The 23,021-nt window shown below is 39.0% G+C and overlaps 1 protein-coding gene across 21 annotated transcripts in view; it reads right to left on the bottom strand.

Moving 5' to 3' along the window:
* The window catches only part of HHLA2 (HERV-H LTR-associating 2), a 160,680-nt gene that overhangs the window by 105,523 nt on the left and 32,136 nt on the right, over window positions 1–23,021 (bottom strand). For 2 of the 21 annotated variants that reach the window (XM_045165441.1, XM_045165414.1), the window contains exon 2: window positions 8,597–11,079. The exons of the other annotated variants lie outside the window; for them this stretch is intronic. The gene's annotated coding sequence lies outside the window, so the exon portion shown is untranslated. The remainder of the gene's footprint in view (window positions 1–8,596; window positions 11,080–23,021) is intronic. 21 annotated transcript variants of the gene reach the window in all.

Raw genomic sequence — 23,021 nt, 5'->3', positions numbered from 1 at the left:
CATGGTGGCATAAATCCTTTTGGAGGGCTGGCCAGAGAGGAAAAAGTGATTTTTGTCCTCGAGCTATTAGGGCCAATCCTTTCAGTTCATTTCCACAGATTCCACAGAAAGAATACCTAAGGAATTGAGACAAAAGCCACCTGAGAGCCTCCTCTGGTCCACTAAGAGCTAGCATTACCAAAGGAAGAAGCCCATTGCCCTTCCAATCTGACTAGATCCTGTAATCCCTGATCTGTGTCCTCAAAAACCTCATGGTCACCAGCAATGCCTCTATCTACATAGATCAGAGGCACAGCCATGACAAAAACTCTCTTTCAGGTTGCTGGCCCCTGAGGCAGGCAGCCAAGAGAGTGACCTTTAGCCTGAGAGACGTTCCTGGAGCCAGAGCTCCACCTCACTCCTGAATGTATTCTTGTAACTTTCAGCTCCCAGCAAGGCTAGGCACTTCCATACTTGGGGTCTAAGTAAAAGTACACAGTAACAGCATGGATCAGAAGTCCCTTGCAAGTGTATGACCTGACAGATTAGGTTAGTAGTTTCAATTCCCAGACCGTTATGAAGTGGTCAAAGAGACCGGAAAGTTTCACTGAGAAAGGAGCGTTCAGTCCACAGGCTTCATCTATGTCTGGCTGCTCCCCTGGAGGAGACATTGAGTGCCTCTTGACATTAGCAGGTTGGTATAATCCCCTGACGGGGTTTCTGCCATAAACCATAGGAGGTCACCGTGGAACTGCAGATTAGGACACAGCTCTTGCTTTGCTCTTGTTTGTGCACCTCTTTCAATCAATCACACACAGGCACACTGTAGAGTTAGTAAAGCAAAGCAGAAAACGTGTTTACTAGGAGAACAAAGAACTAAATCTCTGAGCATCTTTACCTTGTCCTGAAGAATTCTGGATGAGCCACCAAGACGAAAGGTTGCTGCTACAAGCCATGACGCTGGGATTCTTCGCTTTTGGAGGAGAGGAATTCAATCCTGGGCCAGTGACGAGGCTTGATTGCTCAGAGCTTTTTGTGTAATAAAGTTTTATTAAAGTATAAAAGAGACAGAGAAAGCTTTTGACATAGACATAAGAAGGGGGACAGAAAGAGTGCCCCCTTGCTAGTTTTTAGCAAGTAGTTATATACCTTTTAGCAAGCTGCTAGTTAGAGAAAGGAAATGCCTCAAAACTGAGAGTTGCACCAGGCCCCTCACCCACAACATGCACTTTGAGATAACATTGGCACAAGGTGAGTCATTCAGGGCCATAAAACAATTGACAAGAACCTTGAAGAAAGGCAAATTTCCAAGCAAATACATAGTTCATTAACATAGCTTAAGAAAGATACTTCCATGAGAAAAATGCATTGGTTAGCTCAAGGTCTGAGATAAAGTTAAGTTCAGGTGGAGCCAGGTGTCTCCATAACAACACAGGATTAAAAGAGAAAGAAAAAAAAAAAAAGTTTGCCATTTGCAGTTTTATTTCCTCCTGCCCCTTGGGGACTTCAGGCCTCCCTACAGAGGCTGTTAACATTCTCACTACCAAACAGTCTATAGACTCCTGGACTGAGTCACCTCAGGCCAAACAACTAACAGGGAGGGAGCACAGCCCCATTCATCAGCAGAATTTGAATTAAAGGTGTACTGAGCATGGCCCTGCCCACCAGAGCAAGACCTAGGTTCCCCTCAGTCAGTCCCTCCCATCAGGAAGCTTGCACAAGCCTCTCAGCCTCATCTACCAGAGGGCAGATAGAAAAAGCAAGAAATATAATCCTACAGCCTCTAGAACAGAAACAACAATCCCAGAAAGTGAACCAAAATGATCACATGGATCACAGCCTTGTGTAATTCAAAGAAACTATGAGCCACATGCCGTGTAGGGACACTGAAGACGGACAGGTCATGGTGAAGAGTTCTGACCAAACATGGTCCACTGTAGAAGGGAATGGCAAACCACTTCAGCATTCTTGCCTTCAGAACCACATGAACAGCATGAAGAGGCAAAAGATATGACACCAGAAGATGAGTCCTCCAGGTTGGTAGGTGTCCAATATACATATGCTATTGGGGAAGAGCAGACAAATAGCTCCAGATAGAATGAAGAGACCAGGCCAAAGTGGAAACAACACTCAGTTGTAATGAAAGAACATTCCAATATGGTAAAGAACAATATTGCATAGGAACCTGGAATGTTGGGTCCATGAATCAAGGTAAATTGAACATGGTCAAGCAGGAGATGGCAAGAGTAAACAATGATATCTTAGGAATCAGTGAAATTAAAATGGATGAGAATGGGTTAATTTAATTCAGATGATCATTAAATCTACTACTATGGGCAAGAATACCTTAGAAAAAATTGAGTAGCCCTCATAGTCCATAAAAGAGTCCGAAAAATGGCAGAATGATCTCGGTCTGTTTCCAAGACAAAACATTCAACATTCCAGTAATCCAAGTCTATGCCCTAATCACTAATGCCAAAGAAGCTGTGGTTCTGTGAAGACCTAAAAGACCTTCTAGAACTAACACTAAAAAAGGATGCTCTTTTCAACACAGGGAATTAGAATGCAAAAGTAGGAAATCAAGAGATACCTGGAGTAACAGGCAAGCTTGGCCTTGAAGCACAAAATGAAGCAGGGCAAAGACTAACAGAATTTTGACACGAGAACACCCTGATCATAGCCAACAGCCTTTTCCAACAACATAAGAGATGACTTTACACATGAACATCACCAGATGGTCAATACTGAAATCAGATTGATTATATTCTTTGCAACTTAAAATGGAAAAGCTCTTGATATAGTCAGAATAAACAAGAATGGAAGCTGACTGTGGCTCATCCCTGTGGCTCATATCATGAGCTCCTTATTGCATAATTAAGGAAGAAATTGAAGAATGTAGCAAAAACCACTAGACCATTCAGGTATGACCTAAATCAAATCCCTTATGATTATATAGTGGAGATGACAAGTAGATTCAAGAGATTAGATCTGGTAGAAGGAGTGAATTCCAATCCCCTGGAGTAACAGGCAAGTTTGGCCTTGAAGCACAAAGTGTACACCCACATATGGAGTTTGTACTGGAGGAAGGACAGGCTCTACTGATGAGCATGTATTTAACAATTAAGATAGTCTTGCCAGTATATTCCTATTAAAGATGGTTCTCTAAAAGTAAGAAAACAAAGAATATCTAAAAGTGAACTGAAGGTCCAAAGAGAACTAGAGTCGTCAATTCCTGGGGGAAACAACATAAGATACAGAAAGATTTGCTTTGCAGTTATAATTATGGAGTCTTTATCAAATTCCAAAGGTTAATCTCACATGCAATCTTTAAACATAATGTACACTGTCAGTGATAAACTTAGCTGCTTGTTTTCCTGAGGTACCCAGACATGCCTGGATGGTGAGTTGGTTATGGAGTAGATTGATACCTATCCCTTTTATATCCATACTACCCTACTGATTATTTAATGCTGTATGCATTCTGATTGGGTGGTGTCCCCACTGACTGGCTAGTGTCCCTGCCTCAAGGGTTTATAAATATTTTGAATATACCCTTGCTTGTGAATAAATATTAAATACATACTGTACAGGTGAAAACTAGAAACAATTATGGCAACTGATTATAGGATAGACCAGTTTGTCACAATATGACCAGTCATCTATGTATGATGATACCTGAGCAGAAGGGATATAAGCACAACATGATTTATCTTATTGAGAAAGACCAAAAAAGATGGCTTAGTTTGAGAAGGTCTCTGATGGCTCAGATCTGCCTGCAATGCAGGAGACCTGGGTTTGATCCCTGGGTCAGAAAGATCTCCTGGAGAAGGGAATGGAGAATTTCATGGACAGTAGAGCCTGGAAGGCTTCCGTCCATGGGGTCACAAAGAGTTGGACATGTCTGAGCAACTAACATCTTCAGTCTGGGCTTCCCTGGTGGCTCAGATGGTAAAGAATCCTCCTGCAATGCAGGAGACCAGGGTTCAATACCTGGGTTGGGAAGATCCCCAGGAGAAGGGCACAGCAACCCACTCCAGCATTCTTGCCTGGAAAATTCCATGGACAGAGGAGCCTAGCAGGGCACAGTCCATGGGGTCACAGAGTTGAGCACACCCGAGCAACTAACACCCTTTAAATAAGGAATAAGATTGTTGGGACACAAATCCTGGCTCTTGACTCTGTGGCATTGGGCAAAAATGGAGAAAATCTCTTAGATGGTTTGGAGGATTACGCAAATGAATGTGTATAAAAGTATTGAGAATAATGTCTAACATATAGTACATAAATAAGTTTTAACTGTTATTTAAGCCTTGGAATTCAGAAATGAGCCCCAACCCCACCTTACCAACAACTATCAAATAGAGTTTCAGAAGTTGCCAAAGACTTTTTTGCCTTATAATCAAAAAGGATAAGAGTACTGGGAATAAAAAATACTCATATTTTTATTGCCTAAAAGTTATGGCCAACCTAGATAGCATATTGAAAAGCAGAGACATTACTTTGCCAACAAAGGTCCGTCTAGTCAAGGCTATGGTTTTTCCTGTGGTCATGTATGGATGTGAGAGTTGGACTGTAAAGAAAGCTAAGCACTAAAGAACTGATGCTTTTGAACTGTGGTGTTGGAGAAGACTCTTGAGAGTCCCTTGGACTGCAAGGAGATCCAACCAGTCCATTCTGAAGGAGATCAGCCCTGGGATTTCTTTGGAAGGAATGATGCTAAAGCTGAAACTCCAGTACCTTGGCCACCTCATGCAAAGAGTTGACTCATTGGAAAAGACTCTGATGCTGGGAGGGGTTGGGGGCGGGAGGAGAAGGGGACGACAGAGGATGAGATGGCTGGATGGCATCACTGACTTGATGGACATGAGTTTGAGTGAACTCTGGGAGTTGGTGATGGACAGGGAGGCCTGGCGTGCTGTAATTCATGGAGTCGCAAAGAGTCAGACACGACCGAGCGACTGAACTGAACTGAACTGAAAGTTTCCACAGGCAAAAAAATGTATTTTAGAGGGAAAAAATTAATAACCAACCACATCTTAGCTCTTAGGACTCTATTTCAATATACCCACTAGGAGATGATCTTTCCTGGAACTGACTAGGTATAGGATGCTTTTTACAATGTCTTAGCATTTTATGAATTTGAAATTGACTCTAGGATTATTTATCAACACGTGTGCACTCAGTTGTCTCCAACTCTTTGCAACCCCATGACTGTAGTCCACCAGGCTCTTCTATCAATGGAATTTTCCAGGCAAGAACACTGGAGTGGGTTGCCATTTCCTTCTCCGGGGGCTCTTCTTGATCCAGGGATCGAACCTGAGTCTCCTGCATTGGCAGGTGGATTCTTTACCACTTGTGCGATGTGGGAAGCCCAGGGTTATATATGCTCTATATTTATTAAGACATTGCTTTCAAACAGGTTTTTGCAATATACCTTAGCCGGGTTTGGAAGTGCTTGTCATACTCCAAGACCTGCCAGCACTAGATATTTTCAATATTTTGCTAATAAAAAGGTGCATCTTGGTTTTGTGTTAATTTACATTTATAATGCTTTAAACAAATGAGACATCTTTGCTAAATATTTTAGCTTGATGCCTGTGTTTCTTAGAAACAGCTTGAAAGGATTTGTGCAATTATATCAAAAATTACAGTAAAAATTTCTTACATAATTATAGGTAAAAGATCATTAAATGTTTAGGGTTTTAAAAAATATAGCACAGCTTTAAAAAGAGGTATAGTAAATTCTTTAGAGATCAAATGATTAGATGAAATGATTCAAAGAATGTATAAATTAAGAAAGTCTATTTTATATGTTTCTTAAAAATACTTAATGCAGACTGAGGTAGAGATTAGGTGATCTGGGACAGCATGAGAAGGGAGGCCCAGTTTAACCAGACTGGGTTTAAAAGGAAAAATATGGCTAAGGTAGTGCCAAAACAATGAGTAAACTTTTAAACATATTACTGGGAAAGAACATTTAATGAAGTACTGAACTTTGTATAAGACAGTGGTGTTTTCCAAGAGAATACTTACTTCCTTAATTTGAAATGATATTGAACTTTATTATCCAACAGATAGAAATATTACTGAAGTCAATAACATTGATCTTGTACAAATCAATGAATTGACAGGACATTCTAGTGATTTCAGCTAAGGTAGATAGAAGATGAGGCAGAAAGAGAAAGCTTTTCTCTTTAGAAAGTGGTCTCCATGCTGCCTCTAATCTATATTATATTAGATAAAAAAGAACCCCATTAGTCAAAGATAGTATGTAGGACAGAATCTGGGTGGCCATGGCAAAGACACATATGAAACAGAAAGCATTAAAGTAAACGTACTTTTACATATCTCTGGTTGTTATCTTAATATCTGGTTGATTGGGAATTCTTAGTCTGAACTCTTAAACAGCTGATAAGGAATGATGTACAATTTATAAAATACAAGGTTCCAAGATCAAAAGCAAAGGAAGAGCAAGCCTCCACTACTCAAAATTTAAAAGTAACCCTCTGAAGGGACATTTAGCAGGCATTACAGAGAAAAATTCTGAAGAGATGATAAACAGCTGCCCCTTTTAGCTACATCTGATTCTTCAACAGAGAGGAATGCAATAGAGGGCATTATCACAGAGACCTGATGGAAAGGAATTTCAGAGAAAAGCAAGCCTCCAAGGGTAAACTCTCTCGCAAAAGAAAAAAATACATACACTTTTTTTAAATCATGGAGTAAAAGAGACCCTAAAATATTTACCGGGAACTTCGCTTTGGGCCAAATTTGAGGTATTTTGAATGCTTTAACACAACTGAATACAAATGAAAGGTGTACCTATGTGAGAAAGAGAGTGTGTTGTTAGGAGAACCTAAAGTTAAACAAAGCAAGAATAGCAGGAGTTTTAGGATGACATATGTTTATAGCTCCAGTTAAGTGGAATGAACTTGGACCTTAGTTTTCTATCCTAGGAAAGTGAGGTCATAGTCCTAGGGAGTGTATACCAAGGGCCAGTCTTACCTGGGAGAAGTCTGAGAAGGACTGGAATTTTCCTGAGTAGGCAATTTGGTCTTCCTAGGGCTTAAACTAAATCAAGGAGTGACTGGGCAGTTTGGTAGTCCCTGAACTGCTGCTGGGGAAATCTCTACATGTCTGGAGTTGGAAGTCAGTTACAGATATTCATTTAAAGCATCCAAGAGGATGCTGTAATGTAAGTTTAGAACAAAATTTCCACTCCTACAAGTGTCTGGGAATTTCTCATTGACCCAGACACCTATGATTTCCTTACTATACAATGTATACTTAGTTACTGACCACAGCAGGAAGGGGCTGCCCAGGATCCCCAGTTACTGATCAAAATATTCATACAACGTTGGTCTTGTCTACGTGTCTGGAAGAAAACTAAATCCAGGAATTGGTGCCTTCTCCAGCACAAACCAGCTGATAGAGCACGCTGAGGTGGGAAATGGGTGGTGGGCGAAGGGGTGGGTTGGGGGGGACAGACTGAAACTGGGCAGAACTTTCCTCCAAGAAGCCTAATTTACTTAAGTTCAGGATTCTCAGTTTTATGAGAGTATATTAAAATATCATGTTACAATGTGATTAGGAAATTATTTGTCTTATCTATATTCTGAAATAATAATGATCAATATTTATGGAACATGTTCTACACACCAGGCATGTTGCTAAGCACTTTAAATACAGTTTGCTTCTTCACAGCAAACCTCAGAGGTCCTGTCTACCTCACTTTAAAAATTAAGAAACTAAGCCTCAGAGAAAAATATACAATTGCTTAATGGTGGAACTGGTATTCATGTCAAGAATTATTTGCCCCTAGAGATTATGATCCTAACCACCACAACTTATTATAACTTTTCATGAAAATTTGCTTATAAATGTGGGAGATGACACCAGTTTACTGTTTAGACAGAAGGATTTCCTCCAGAGTTTGGGGAAATGTGGAAAATCTAGTTTTCCTTCTCAGGTAGCAGCAATACAAAAACATAAATTATCTTTTAGTATTTTTTTTCTAACGTCCCAAGTCCCAAACAACATAAATCTAATGAGAATTAAATCTTAATTTGTTAAGTCCTTTCTTAGGTATTAAAAAGGAGCTTTACTTAATGACTCCCTTGAGACAATGTAAATAAGTAGCCAACTTCAGCTTCTTATTTTAGAATTAAAAAGTCACTTGATTCTGCTAGAAAACCACATTTCTTTTTCTTCCCCCACACAGGGAGAAAAGATGTATCCCTGGGTTAGCTAACAAGCTTCTGTAGTGTAACCAGAGGAATAATCAGAGGTGAGAATACACTCTCAGACAGGAATTTCCCTAAATACTTTTCAGAACAAACATTTCTCATTCCTCTTTCACAACTTTATCAGAAGATTATGATGTCTGTCCTTTGTGTTTTATCATTTTTGCTAAATTATTTGAAATATTTCAGCATGATCCTCCAAGAAAACCTTTTAGTAAGCACATTTTTTGCAACTGTAGATATCTGCCCTAAATCAATCTACAATTCAGTTACAAAAACCAGTCACAATTTTTTATTAACAGAAAAATAATTTTTGTGTCATTCATGCCCTATTTTAAGTTTTAGGTACATACAACTTAGGAAAAAAATCTTACCTTACTTAGAAGTGTAGGCCTTCCAGCAGTCCATATCACTAAGCAGTCCATAAGAATACAGGTTGAATTCAGGTGTGAGAAGTTGTACTGATGAATACAGTCTGAGTCAGAAAGCAAAGTCTAAGGTGCATTTGATTACCAAGGAAACCAATAATGCAAGACTCCTGACCCTATGCAGATCAGGGTCAATACAGATGTTTAAAGTCCAGAAATCAGGACGCCCAGTTACAGATAGTACAATGGCCCCTTTGGTTTCCTGCTTTGCATGCCAATTCCTTCACCATCAGCAAGACCCAGGCAACCTCCCTGGGGTGGGACTGCTCTCTGGTCTCCAGGTGCAGAGCAAGCCTATCTAGTTGGTTAGATTACTACAATCACCTGCTGCTGATTGCAGCGAGTGCTGATGGTGCCATGCAAGAGAGCCATAACCTTGCACAGAGTCATAGCACATCTGCACCTACAATTCTCATTGCAGTTCTGGCTGGGAGCATACTCGAGATGAACAAACTCAGCTTCAGAGAATAGCTTTCTTTGTAAAGACTTCCCTGAACTCCTTGGGGAGACCTTAGCAGTGCATGCCTCTGATTTATGCTATTGCTATTATAATTATTGGGTGTTTACTTTTCTCTCTCACACATACACTAACACATGTGGAAGACACTAGGCATCATCCTTTACTCACTCCTGTAACCCCAACTAGCAATGTGCCTACTACATGCTAGCACATAGTAGGTGGTCAGTATTTGCTTGTTACTTCACAAGGACATTAGACTCTTTGAAAGGACTTCAGCAGGACTCTCTTGTCTGGATCAAAAGGCACACAAAGTCCTTGATCCTGTGGCCCTGGCTGACTATCTAGCCTCCATGCATTACTGCCCGCATCCACTTAGCCGCCTGCCAATGGAGACACTTGGAGGAGAAGGAAGGGTACATTACGGGAGGGGGAACTCTTCCCTCTTTTTCTCCCTCCTTCTTCTACTCAGCTCTCACCAGTGGTGAGTCTTTTACTACTCCCTGAAAACTGAATTGGAGGTTGCTGCTCCCCTCCCAGGATCCCCAAAGTCACCCATGCCAACTTTAATCACTAATAAGATTCATTATGAAATAAGATCAAACAAGGGCTTCCTTTAAAGACACAGGCAATCCCAGCTTTCACCTCTGAGTCCCCAGGGCCACACAGTTCCTCATACATCACAGCCACTCTAATATTAGTTTAAGGAAATAGCTAAGATCCTAAAGCCCACACATGGGGAGAACAGACTTTCACGGAATCTCAAAATAGAAGAACCAGATAGTCTTTGAACATTTTTGAAGTCTTAAGATGAAATACCATATAGGTATTTATTATGCAGAGACTGTTAAAGCTGAAGTAAAAATAGAATTACGGTTTTTAAGAATATCAATAGACGAGAGATGAGGGTTGCTCTGAGGTTAATGTCACAGAGAAAGTTACCTCAACTCAACATTTATACTATAACTAAAGACTAGATCAACAGCTGTAGGTTATGCACCTTTCCCTTGAGATGGATTTGTCACTGCCTCTCCAGGAAGGGGTACATGAAAGGAAGCAGGATGAGCCATTAGGAACTAGATTAGGGAAGCCCACAGGGTCACTGCTTGCAGAGGTTCTATTGTTAAACTCTGACAGCTGTTACCAATCCAAGTATGTATCAGTTTGCATTCTCCTCTGCCAAGTTCCTACATAATGTCTTCAAGTTGCTGGGTGGAGAAATGGCATATGGAATATTGTTAACATTGATCGTATCTATCATGCATATGCACCTACTCTAAGGCTCAGAAGAGAATTTAAAGTAACACTGGCATTTAACACTTATTAAATTTGCAAAAGTTCTGAAGAAATAAAAGTATAACCGTCATGTAACTTGAGGATGGGAGAGTAGTTACTGCTGAATCCTCAGAGATCAAATACAGCTGAAATTAATAATCCAACCAGAGTCTTTCAACTGTCAAAACACTGCAGAAGAAAGTGAATTTGAGCTCTAAAGTGGAGGAGTAGACAGACATAACTAAAATTTAGACAATCTTAAATTGGTCTGAAAGGCAGACTAAGCATTATATATTAGGCATTTGCTAAATCAGTTCTATCAATTCTTATTTCTAACAAGAAACAATCTCCTAGTACTAGCTAGTAGAAAATTTGATCTGTTAAATTCACACCCTTGTTTTCCTAGATGCTAAACGTGATGTCTGTCATCGTTTGTGCATTTCTTCCTGTCCTGGCCCATGGCTGCTACAGAATTGTCACATTATATGCTGGGGCTTCTCATTCTTCAAGATTCTATCTGTGACCTTCTCTTTGTTCTCTCTTTTCCTTGTATTTTCACACGTCTCATGTATAGAACAGCCTCAACAATTTTCAGTTTTATAGTGTGTTATCATTTAAAATTGCTTCCATGTGCAATTCTGTCCGTCTATTCTTCCATTCTGTGTGTCTATCTTGTTCATCCCAGGGATTCTGTTTCCTAGAGAGTCATAAAGGAGAGAAAATTAACACCCTTCAATGTTCATTTGCAGCCTGGAGGGGTCAAGGTTTTCCTTTCTTCAGGGTCTCTTGTTGACAATTTTGAAAGTTTTCTACATGGTTCCTTAAAACATCCCGCCCCCACCAGGACAAAGCCCCAGCTACCCACGGGAATTGTTAACTCAAGAACACCCTTGGGTTCACCCTCCCTCTTTCCTTCCTTCTTTCACTCTTCTTAGGGCCCTCCACCGTTTGGGTTCCCTTCCTCAATTCAACTACTTGCATGAAAGACTTAGCTCAGGCTCTGCTTCTTGGAGAAACCCAATTACTTAAGGCTATGAAAACATTCTTTTGATTTTCTGATTCATTCTTATTACCCTATCAATCACCAGAGCTAAAACTCAATACTCATTTTCCACTTACGATCACAAAGAACAGCCTCAAGACTTAATATTTGAATATCAAGTATAACTTCCATAAGTTCTATTCAGCCTTGCACACATTAGGTGGTTAATAAGGGAAAACTGTGGTTACTTTTAAGGTAGTGATTACTTAAGAAGAATGATGTATATGTAAATATGAAAAGAAATACATAAATTGCCCTTTTGCAGATGACTTAAAATAGCTAGAAGTAGCTATAACTACCCAGTGACATTTCTAGGATCAGTTCAGAGAGTTCTACATCTATAAACCTTCCTGGCTGTTTTCTTTTCATCCTATGTTTTCTAATAAAAAGTAAAAACTTAATTCTTATGGCTTCTTATTTTATGTATATATTGATGGTTTACAGTCTTACAGAATGGAGAAAACACAATGATGTCCTTATAGCTTTGAGGTTTATAATAGCAATGATACCAATGTTTATCCACTGTAATTATCTATACATAAATGTATTAATGGGGGTTGCTTTCATTAATTTTATAAAGATGGAACATGATCATCTTCTCTGTTTCTGGTTAAAAAATTAAGAAAATCTCTTGGACAAAGTACCATATTGTTATCAGCTTCACATATCAGCACAGTATTAAGAAAACCAACTGCTGAATGTGAAACTATTTTTGATTTGGAAAGGAAAAATCTAAGTATTAGTAGTACCAAAAGGAACAGTTCTATGCAGCTTATGCAGACTATCAGATCAGTTAGCCACATGCTTCTGATTTAAAAGCCAACAAAGATCATTTTATAATATTTGACAGATACCAGAAATCAAGCAACCTGAATGTAAACATTGCTGTGATTGCTTGTCACTAAAGATTGAGATGCTGTATATTATGTTATAAAAATGAAGCAAAGAAATCAAGACCCAGCTTATGAATCTCAGATATACTGGCTGAAACATTCATCAATGTGGAAAAACCGAATTTTTTCCAGGGTTTCCAAAAGAACACACAAGAGTCAATACAGAGTGGCTGAGGAATCTATTTCTCTCAAAGTCTAAAACAGATATACCTATAAATAGGTATCAGTTATTTCCATGAACACCAGAATTATCCACATAATTAATAATAATACAATTTTTTTTTTAGGTCAGAGAATTTTAAATTTTATTTTATTTTTAAACTTTACATAATTGTATTAGTTTTGCCAAATATCAAAATGAATCCGCCACAGGTATACATGTGTTCCCCATCCTGAACCCTCCTCCCTCCTCCCTCCCCATACCATCCCTCTGGGTCGTCCCAGTGCACCAGCCCCAAGCATCCAGTATCGTGCATCGAACCTGGACTGGCGACTTGTTTCATACATGATATTTTACATGTTTCAATGCCATTCTCTCAAATCTTCCCACCCTCTCCCTCTCCCACAGAGTCCATAAGACTGTTCTATACATCAGTGTCTCTTTTGCTGTCTCGTACACAGGGTTATTGTTACCATCTTTCTAAATTCCATATATATGCGTTAGTATACTGTATTGGTGTTTTTCTTTCTGGCTTACTTCACTCTGTATAATAGGCTCCAGTTTCATCCACCTCATTAGAACTGATTCAAATGTATTCTTTTTAATGGCTGAGTAATACTCCATTGTGTATATTTTTAAAGAACATTTAAAGTGTAGTTTGCTTGAACATAAAAATAACAACTGGTCGTGTCAGTGGAAAAAATAATAAAGTAAAATCAGTTTTCATGACTGCTTTTAATTCCCGAAGAAAAATATGTACTGTTTTTGTTGTTCAGTTGCCCAATCATGTCTGACTCTTTGAGACCCCATGGATGGAAGCATGCCGGGCCTCCCTGACCCTCACCACCTCCAGAAGTTTGCCCAAGTTCATGTCCATTGCATTGGTGATGCACAATTTAAAAAAATTATTGAAGCTCTAAGTAATTCACTCCTTAGTCAAAAAATAGAATATCTTTGTTTCAATAAGCCCATCTTTTCACTTTGTATTCCACTAGAACATAGCTCTCCATAGGTACATTGTCATGGCTTTCCCTATTCTCCAATATTATAATCAAAATTAGATTCATATTTATATGACTGTCTTGGTAAAAACAAAATTATGAAAGTGCTCTGATCAATTTTGCTTAAAATCTTATATTATGTTGACTTGGCAACAATCAGTTGGAGTGCACAGAAAAGAGCCAGATGTTCATAGAACAACAATGACTGAGGAATAGTAGACATTACAGACAGCCACTACCAGTGGTCACTTTGTAATGGTGTGAATGGTCAACAAGTTTCAACAGGTTCCACAGCAGAAAAGTCTCTCTGGAGCTCATGGTAAGGCTAAGGCGTCAAATACTGGGAGACAGGATGGACTTTATTGGATATGCATTATGAAGTCGTCACTCTGTAGGAAATTATATACTTGCTCTGGAAACGGGGCAATTACGTGAAATGTTAATGAATACTTTCAGACAAAAGAAGTGTCAAAATAGCAAAGTGGGATTGGATTTTATGAGGAGGTTAATTTCCAAAGTCAGCATATAAAGCAAAACACTTGCAAAGTCAAAATTACCTCTGAAAGTCCTTACAAAAATCCCTTACCACATAAGAAACAGACAGAAGTACCCCAAGTTTAACAGAAAAGTTTGTCTTTTCGAGTTTTATTATTTAAGCATGGCAATAGACTACTATTTCTTTAGTTCAAAATACTGTTTTTCATTTGAGGACCCAATGTAATTGACATGCATTTCAGGTCTATGTGGTACTAAAAATACCTGCAATATATGCCTGAAGTAAAGTGAAGTGAAGGTTGCTCCGTCATGTCCAACTCTTTGTGACTTCATGGAATGTAGCCTGCCAGGCTCCTTTGTCCATGGGGTTATCCAAGCAAGTATAGTGGAGTGGGCAGCCAGTCCCTTTTCCAGGGGATATTCCCAACACAGGGATTGAACCCAGGTCTCCCGCATTGCAGGTGGACTCTTTATTAACTGAGCCACCAGAGATATTCTTAATCACTATGAAATCGCTGCACTCAAAACTACACATATGACTTATGGAAAGTCACAGAACACTGTATGGTATCAATTACCTTTAAGATTTGGTGAGGTAGTTTCACTTCTATATGAAAGCAACAGAACTTGAAGTCACTCCCAACTCTATGGTATGGGTCTATGAAATAAGTCTTTTCTATAATAAGCCTCTAGGTCAGCACCCATGTCAATCACCTAAGTCTGAATTCATAGTTTAGATTTTTGACTCAGTGTCAGAATTGATGGCCCTCTGACACAGGACTGTGTCAAAGGTTGGGTCAGATTTTTAGTATAAGCTTTAGCAACAGACCTACGTTTGAACCACAGAGCCACTTTTGTTTTTTGTTTTTCACTTTTTGAGATAATTATAGGTTAATGTACAGTTGTTAAGAAATAATACAAGGAGATCCTAGGTACCCTTTACCCAGTTTCCCTGAAAGATAACATCTTGCAAAACTAGTATAATATTAGAATGAATGTGTTAGTTTCCTAGGACTGCCATAACAAAGTACCACAGTTTAGGTGGTTTAAACAACTGAAAGCTATTTTGTCACTGTTCTGGAGGCTTGAAGTCTGAGAACAAGTTGTCAGCAAGGCTGGTTCCTTCTGAGGTCTCTTGACCTCAGAAGCTAAAGTTCAGGTGAGCTGAACACCTCAAGGTGTTTGTTGTCAAGGTTGGTTTCTCCTAGCGTGTAGATGGCTGTCTCCCCCCTGGGTCTTTATGTCTCCCCTCTGTATGTGTCTTAGGATTTCTTCTTAAAAGGAAATGACTCATATTAGATTAGGACTCTTCCTAATGACCTCATTTCAATGTAGGAACCTCTTTAAAGACTGAATCTCCAAATATTATTACATTCTGAGATCTTGGTAGTTAGGATTTCAACTGTGAATTTTGGTGGGGGAGGTATAAAATTCAGTCTGTAACAACTAGGGTATTGATATTCATACAGTTAAGATACAGAACATGTCCATCACCACAAGATTAGCTCATATTGACCTTTTTAGGCACATTTATCTTCCTCCTCTCACCCTACTTGGAGAAGGCAATGGCACCCCACTCCAGTACTCTTGCCTGGGAAATCCCATGGACGGAGGAGCCTGGTAGGCTGCAGTCCTTGGTGTTGCTAAGAGTCGGGGACGACTGAGAGACTTCATTTTCACTTTTCACTTTCATGCACTGGAGAAGGAAATGGCAACCCACTCCAGTGTTCTTGCCTGGAGAATCCCAGGGATAGGGGAGCCTGGTGGGCTGTCATCTATGGGGTCGCACAGAGTCGGACACGACTGAAGTGACTTAGCATTCTCACCCTACTTAACCTGTTAACCCCTGGAATTTATTCATCTTTTCTCCACTCTAAAATTTTGTCATTTTGAGGATGTCTTATAAATGGTACAGATAGTATATTACTTTTAGGGATTGTCCCTTTAAACCTAGCAGAATTCTCTGGTGATTCATCCAGACTGTTGCATGTGTTATTAATGCATTCCTTTTCCAAGGCTGAGTAGTATTCTATAGTGTGAGTACTACAGTTTAACCACTCACTAGTTGAAGGACATGAGGGCTGACTTCAGTTTTTGGCTGTTACCAGTAAATCTGCCATAAGTATCTATGAACAGGTTCTGAGTGAGCACAGTGTTCATTTGCAGGGATAAATACCAGGAGTGCAATTGCTGGAATATTTTGTTTTTTTTTAAGAAACTGCTTATTTCCCAGAATAGCTGTACCATTTTTAGTCCCTCCAGCAGTATGAGTAATTCACTAGCAATATGAGTGATCCAATTTCTCTAAATCTTCACCAGCATTTGGTGTCACGATTTTTTAATCAGCATGTGGTGCTATCACCATTTAGCTATTCTGATAGGTAGGCAGTACTTCATTCTGAGTTTAATTTGCATTTCCCTGTTACCTAACAATGTTAATATCTTTTCACATGCTAACTTATATATTCTAGTGAAATGTCTGTTTATGTTTTTGCTCATTTTCTAATGACTTGCCTATTTATTGTTGAGTTTTAAGCACATTTTCTATATTCTAAATGCTAGTCCTTTGTCAGACACATGGTTTACAAATTATTTTCTGTGTGTAGCTTGACTTTTCATCCTTCTAACAGAGACTTTTGCAGAGCAACAGTTTTTAGTTTGAGACTTTAGATCTTACTCTTACATTGTATTTTAATTGATTTTTTCTGATACAGATTCAGTGGGGAAAGGGAGGGGTGTCATTCCTGTACTGTCCGGGGAGTGTATAATATCCTCGGTTCTGTCTCACCGTGGAAAAATTTGAAGTGGTGGACCAGTGTTGCAGCTCGTTTACAGCTCAGTTTTATTTGACAAACAAAGGAAAATATATCCTCAAGGCATGAGGGCAGGTTGATCCAAAAAAAGGGAGGGGCTTAATTTTGGCTCCTCTTTTTATATATTTTTTTCTCCTCCCCCTGAGCCTGCCCTATGTAAATTGGGCTAGCCAGGAGGGCTGTTTGTTTCACCTGAGGTTCTCACTCCAGTCCTCAGACTTTCCTTTGTTCCATTTTGGAGGGCTTTTTCCTTTGTCTTTTAGCCAACACTATTTTGGATTCCTTTTTCCTATTCTAACTACCTAACCCTACTACAGAGTGGGGTGGAACTCCAGGGTCCCACACAGTCTCTGCTGGCACTCGGGGGTGGGCAAAGTTCTCCTTTCTGCCTAGGAGGGACAAAAGTTCCAGTTTCCTATTCAGCCTTCTCTCCCACCACCCCTGTAGGGGGGCGTGGCACTTTCTTACAGCCTCTAGAAAATACAAACCTCAGTTCTCCCACCACCATTTTTCTGTGATGTTTTTGGTATAAATTGAGAGGCTATTGTCTAAGTTTTCTGTCTTGCTAGGATTTCCCTTTCTGATTTGTTTAGTAGAGAGAACAGACTTTTGTTTTGGCCCTTTCATCTATGCCTGTTGGCATTTCCAGTCGCCAAAGTCTAGGATTCAAGGGCTTCCCTGGTGGCTCAGATGGCAAAGAATCTGCCTTTATGTGGGAGACCTGGGTTCAATTCCTGGGTCAGGAGGAAGGCTAAGAGAAAACCCAAGGAATTCTCTACACTGTAGCTCCTTGGGTCCTGGATGTCCTAGCCTGTTGTCCTTTCTCTTTCTACCTTTCAGAGCCTTATATTATTCTATATACAGTGTTCAGGGTTTTTATTGTACTTAGTGGAATAAAAAGAGACAGGTGCTTCCACTTAGTCTGCCTGGAAGCAGTGATAGGGAAGCCCTTCTCTGTCACTTTAGCTTCTGTGAGACCCGGGAAACACCCACCTCATAGGGGGGTGCAGAAGACTAAACAAGACAATATATAAGGTGCGTGACTCACTGTAGACAGTGAACTACTGAATTGTTTCTCTTTGAAATGAAACTATGCTACCAGCCTTCTGACCTTTCAGGTGCATTTACAAGACTTCCTCTGAATCTTCTAGTTCCAGGGATCAGTATCTGCCAGACCTTTACATCCTCTCAATACCAATAAGACTATTCCTGCCTTTCCCCCTTGGAGTTGGCTATTTCATATAGGGATGTGATTTCCTTAACAAAGCCCCTTGTCTATAGCAGACACTCAAACATCTACTCAAATGCAAGTTCTTCTTGTATCATCGTGAATTTTAGGAATGCCTTGGGGGAAATTCTCTCACAATAGGGCCATTTCCCCAGTAACAGAATGGGAATGACACCAGATTTTACCTCATAGGAACAGTGGCTCCACATGCCAACCTTCTCATCTGAATGATATCCACACCTTAAAAAAAAAAAAGGCACACTACCAGAATAATGCAATAAAATCCTCCCATTATCACTGGTCTTTCCCTGACTTTTTTCCCCCCAGTTCCACCATTGTTCCACAGCAGGGGGAAGTAAAATTATAGTGAAGACAGCAAAACGGAAGAGGAGACAGTTACCAGCAGAGTCAAAGACTCTTGTGTAAGGGAGTTACATACAGACACCACAAGGGAGGATTCAGGCTTCCCTCCCAGCAGTCACAAACCAGAATTTCCTTCACTGTAGAACAGCAATATAGGGACATAGATAGTGTAATGTATAGGTACAGAGTCCTATTTCTCCCGAACTAAATTCTTGGATGAGAGCTATGCATAATCAAATGTAACTATAACATTCCAAAAGCACATTATTGAGTGAAGAACACTTTTAAAATAATTTTGCAACTCTAAAACAATGGACTATGCAATAAGAGTTTCTTTTGGTTATTAAATAGTTATTTAGAGCTGGAGACAATAACCCCGAGGTTCCAGATTCTGACAAGTTAAAGTCATCTGAAGGTGAAGATGATCTAATGTGTTTTGAGAAACCTCAGGTATGTCAATTTGGTTGCCACTCCAGTGGTCTGTTTAAAACATTTACACTTCCTTAAAAACAATAAATGAATCTATCTAACTTTTTACTGGCTCATTTTAAAAGATTTTTCTGGAAGATGTAAATTCAGAATCTTCAACCTACTTTGAAGGAGAATTGAAGGATAAAAATTCCTTAGAAGGAGCCTATCTTATTTGAAGATCAGATGTGTGTATATTTCTGTGGAATGGATTTTGTCTCTGCATGTTACACAAGGAACTCCCATCCCCAGAAACAGATTTAGCATCTCCATATGAGTCAGATATGTCCTCATATTTTTTCTCCTATTCATCTGTAGATGTCAAGTTTACCCAAACTTGGATTGTATTCCTTCAATCACCAGTGGACGTGAAGAACGTTTCAAATGACAAGGAAACTGTTTACTTTCCTATATACTTTTTTAAAAGGCTTGAAGACAAGTATCATATTTCTTCACCCTGTCATCCTAGCAACTAGGGTCCTCATTACCTGGAAAGTAATAAGCACTTATTGAACAAAAGGACTGTGAAAGGAGAAGAAAAACAAAAGGAGTTAACTCAAGCATTTATTTTTAAAACTTATGATGAGTGCTCAAGTTGAGTGTTCTAGGGGGAGAAAACACTTAAAAGATTTTTATAGGCTATATTAAGGAAGGTCAATTTCATTATGAAAGTTCTTGAAGGGTATGAGAAAACTGAGGTTGTGTTATTAATAATCACAGAAGAAAATGCAAGGACATCAAGATTGGTTTAGCAGCCGTTGAGGGGACAATTTGGTTTAGTAAGAACTGGAGAGGAAATTGAGGCTAAGGTTTTTCAGGGTTCAGTGACAATTTTTTAGTCTTTTAGAATCTAGCACAGGAAAAATAATGTAACTGGGTGCCTCAGAAATACATATTTCTACTTTTCAATGGATTGAATGTTGCCTTACAATAAGAGCATTCAAAATAGCCTGTGGGGATAGAAAGGAGAAGACGACAGAAGATCAATAGAAACATGAAGGTTCTAGAAGTACAACAGGTAAACCAGAAAGCAATAAGTTTTGTTAACAGCAGTTTGTGTTAGATAACAAAGGAAAGCAGCAAGTTGGCTTTAATAAAGGAAATATTTGGGGACAAACAGGTTATTTTCCCTGAACTAGTTAACTTTTTTCCTTCTCCTCCACTGGGAGTACTCCTCCCAAGAGTACTTTTTTCCTTCTCCTCTACTGGGAGTACTCCTCCCAAGAGTACTTTTGGGTAAGTTAGATTTTTATTGAATGTTGATTTTATTTAAATGATCTAATTACCAAAATATGCAATATGAATAAGAAATATTTGGGGGGAAGTTGGAATACACTTTTAAATAAAGTGTATAATAAAGAGCTATCAGTATTTACAGTTTAAGAAGTATGGTAGATTAAATATCCTAAACAACCATTCACAACCTAATCTAAGAATTTATGTAAATATTTTAAAAATCTTCTATAAAATGTCAATAGACAAAATTAAGAAACATAAGAAAAAATTCCCTCAAATTACTTAAAACTAGGAATGTTGAATAAATAGGCACCAAATCCATTTCTTGACCTGTCAGTTTCTGAGGAACCCTAGAGGGTCTCAAGGAGATTTTTTGTGAGCTAAAATGAGGAAGAACTAAGTCCTGTGTCCCATCTAGTTAGGGAATCTAATAGAACAAGTGTTAGTCACTCAGTCGTGTCCAACTCTTTGAGATCCCATGGACTGCAGTCCACCAGGCTCCTCTGTCCATGGGATTCTCCAGGCAAGAATACTGGAGTGGGTAGCCATTCCCTTCTCTAGGGGGTCTTCCTGATCTAGGGATCAAACCTGGGTCCCCTGCACTGTGGGCAGATTCTTTACCTTCTGAGCCACCAGGAAAGCCCTAGTATTCTAACAAAATATCCTAATACTCTAATAGAATATCCTGCATAAAATTTTGACTCCTTTAGAATATAAGGTAAAAAAAGAACATTGCCCCAAAAGATGACATCAAGAAAACATGCCTTTCAAACGTGGTGCTAGGTGAAGGGAAAATAAAAACAAATGTCTCCCAGAGAACATACAAACGTCAACTTGTTGTCAAGTTCACTGTCAACACTCAAGCTACCTGTGTAGTCCAAGGAAACCCGAAGCACAGAACTAATTTGCAGTTGTACTGGATTAGTTGTACCTCCAGGATACTAAGATAAGAAAATATCAATCCTCTATAGGAACTTAACAATCACCCAGAACTCTTAAGAATTCCCACAGATAAAACTCCAAGAAAACTGAGCACCTCCTTACACATACCAAAAGACAAATCACAAAGTAATAATGAAAACGTATTATGAGTAAGAACTGTCAGAAATAGACCCATAAACATTTCAAATATCAGAATTATCAATGAGAACAAAAAGCAAATATATTTAAAGAAATGAGATCTTTGAGAATGAGCTAGGAACAAGAGATTTCAAAGAATAAGAACTAAGAGATTTAAAACACAATCAAACAGAATATGTATAAAGGAATATAGTGCATAAAATATAAAGTTCAGAGTATGAATTAAAAAGCTAATTTTATTTGCTCTGTCTACACTGGAAGTATAATTTGAAAAAAAAAAAAAAAACCCAAAATGCATCTTAGAAGGACTGATACATAAATATAAGGGAGACAGCAAGAGACATGGAGAACAGAATGAATAGAATAGAATAGAATGTCTAACTGGAGTTCCAGAAGGACATGAGAACCTGAGGAAGAGATGGATAATGGCTGATAATTTTTATAAGTATTAAAATATCAAGATTTCCTAAAAGTCTGAAGCAGAAAAAAATAAAACCATACATTGACACATCATAAATATTAAAGAAAGGTAGATTTTGAAGTTAGTCAGAGAGAAGTTGAAAGACAGCCTATAAAATAAAGGCAACAGAACAATGGTTGAACTCTTAAAAGACTATCATGGAAAGTAGAAGATGGAGAAATAATATATGTAAGATAACATCATTCCATACCTAAAGACATTCTGAAGAAAAAAGATATTATTCTGTTTTTTTACAACCAGAATAAATTCACTAAGTAAATTCTAATGAATGTGATTCAAAAAGAAGGGAAATGATCACAGATAAAAGGTCTGAAATGTAAAAAGTAATGTCCAGCCTCTAGCCCACATCTAATTTGGCAGCATAAAAGTACAAAAGCACATTGCTCAGATCTCCCTTTCAGGGAGAACCTATAACAAGGAATACAAGCCACTGACAATCTCTAGCTGTAGCATCTTCAGGATCTACTGTTGTGTTTGGGCCAAAGACAATCCTCCCCAGACAGCTCCCAGCCAATGACAGAAAAACAGCAGTACTGGAATGTGATTACTTCTGGCCAATGCCAGCATTCTGTGATGCTGTCTTTGCTCTGGAGCTCTTTGTCAAACTCAAGACACCTCAGCCTCACACTTTTCCTGTCCAATCTGTCCTTCATTCCCTGACCTGTTTCATAAATGTCAGATCTGCATCATAGTCAGAAGGCTTTCCCTATTCCTGCTTACTTTCCTCTTTATATTTCACAGGCATTACCAGCAAAAATAAACAAACAACAAAAAAACCTCATCAGGTCAGGGCTAAGAGTAGGAAAGGCGGTATTAGGGTTTGGCTCATTCATAGCAATGGGGTTCATGGGCAAAAATAGGAGAGAGGTGGTGGTGCTTAAATACCATAAACCAGAGACCCCCAAATTACCTTAACAACCAGCAAATTTAGAAGGGTGGCTAAGGGGCTTATCCCACAGGGGATTGCAGTGTCTAGAGACAAAACAGACCAGCAGTTAGTAAGGATGCTGCTACCACATACAAACAAAATAAGGTAAGAATGGAAAAGCAGAAAGCTGAATGCAGTCATCTCTTTTAAAAGTCACATTCTTCTGTGTAGTTCCCAAACTCAATCAGGTTTTCCTGGAACTTACTGACTGAAGAGGTGGTTGAGCCCTCAGGATGAAGGACTTCTCAAAACCATAGTAGATATGTACTGTAAAGATTCCACTCGTTATTTTCCAAAGAAAATTATGGCCATTTACTTGAACACAGGGGAAAGGAGAATACCCAGATATCCCAAGACTTTGGGGCATCAGGTTTTTACGAACACCGATAATAAGAGAACGCAGTCAAGGTTCCTCTGTTAGAGGGGGACATGCAAATTCCAGGTAAGAAAT

This window comes from Bubalus bubalis, chromosome 1 (assembly GCF_019923935.1).
Source record: "Bubalus bubalis isolate 160015118507 breed Murrah chromosome 1, NDDB_SH_1, whole genome shotgun sequence".
Taxonomy (NCBI): Eukaryota; Metazoa; Chordata; class Mammalia; order Artiodactyla; family Bovidae; genus Bubalus; species Bubalus bubalis.
Note: the sequence above shows the minus strand (reverse complement) of the source record. Positions and strands in the feature narration are given on the sequence as shown.